Consider the following 1,690-nt stretch of genomic DNA (forward strand, 5'->3'; position numbering starts at 1 on the left):
CCCATGGAGTTGATTTTGTGACCATTAATAGGTTGTGACCCCCAGTTTAAATTGAATGCTTTTGAGGGTTTTACTAGTGGCTAAAGGAATAGCTTCCTTCAGTGAACTCACCATATAACTCCCTCGCGATTTTGCGGGCTTGTCATTTGGAGGCCAGCTGTCTTCTTATGTTACTTAAGAAACTGGACTTCTTGGACTTGTGAGAGGGGATGACATCGCTTAGGTTGATTATAGAACATCAGCCTGTCCCCTGCTGTCAGAGTCCCTCCTGGTTTATTGAAGCAGTTAGAACCATAGAAACATAGATCACAATTTTCAGAGTCCAAGGGCCACTCCAAGTGGCCATTTTGTAGAATTTGGTGGGGTTGGATGTTACTTAACACAAGAGGTCTATTATTTGGAGTTTTTAAATATTTAAAGTTAATTCTTGTGATTTTAATAGGATGTGCCACTTTCTAGGACTCATCTGGGTTGTTAGAAAATCCTACAGTCCTGAGGGATGATTAGGGTCTTAGAAGTCATCAAGTCCTGCCTCTCCCCCAGTGAAACAGTCTCTCCCATATGTCTCTGACTCATCCATTTAAATTGGTGGAGTGGTGGTGGTGATGGATTCTTTAAATACCTGGTGAGGCATCCCATTCTGCTGGTGGAGCTTCTTAATTAAAAAAAGAGGCTTATTTACCTTTAGCTCATGGTGAAAGTTCATCTACCTTCAACCAGAATTTGATCTTTGTCCCACTCCCTTGCCCCTCCTTTCCTTCCTTTAAACCACAGATAGTAAATCTACTGGCATTTCTAATCTACCACCTTTCAAGTATTTGAAAGTAGCAGTTGTCATTCCTTGTTTACACTTTTCCATGTGAACTGCCTCTCCCCCACCACTTTTGTTTCTGCACAGGATGTGGTTTCCAGATCCTTCCCTGTCTGGCCGGAGCCCCGGGAGTCCTTCAGAGGGTACTCACTCTGCCCGTGTGTGGTTGGGCTGGTGGAAGTTCACGAGTGAACGTGATTAGATGCCCTCCCACCCATCTCTTCACAGGAACAAATCAGTCTTTGTTCTCCTTCCAATTTAAAGATGCTCGTCATTAGTAAGGGAAGGCAGCCAATAGAGAAGTCGAAGGATTCTACCTTCTGTCAATCTGGCATTCTCTCCAAACACTTTAAACCACTCATTCTCCATGGGGATGATACTGCCTCCATGGGGACGAAAATTGGTTCTTTGGGGGCAAAAAAAGCCTGAAATACTAAAATGTCGCCTTCCAAAGTGCAATCCTACCTGACCGTCTTATTAGTATTTAATTTCTCGTTAGGGAAAATTAAAATTTTCTCTTTAGGGGGCTGCCAAAACCATTAAAGATAAACACATCTTTAAACCTAAGTGACAGTACCAAAGTGCTCAAATGTTTTTAGCACTTGAAAAAAGCCCATCTCAGTGGGAATCTGGCCTTCTTACTTCTATTCTGACAGATATGTTGGTCGGTGTGGCTCCCACTGCATTCACCTGAAAAAGGGTTGTGAGTTTGGGAAGCCAGCAGGACTCCTCAGGCTTCTGACATGCCAGTGAACTTCAGAGGTGGGATTGTTTCACCAATTTTGCCCACTCAAGAGCAGGGCACTCCGACCTCCAGGTTCTGCCAGTTCCCAGATGTGTAACCATGAGCAAGAAGACAGTAACCTCGCAGACAGTAAC

Source organism: Colobus angolensis, unplaced genomic scaffold (genome assembly GCF_000951035.1).
Source record: "Colobus angolensis palliatus isolate OR3802 unplaced genomic scaffold, Cang.pa_1.0 Scaffold144, whole genome shotgun sequence".
NCBI lineage: Eukaryota > Metazoa > Chordata > Mammalia > Primates > Cercopithecidae > Colobus > Colobus angolensis.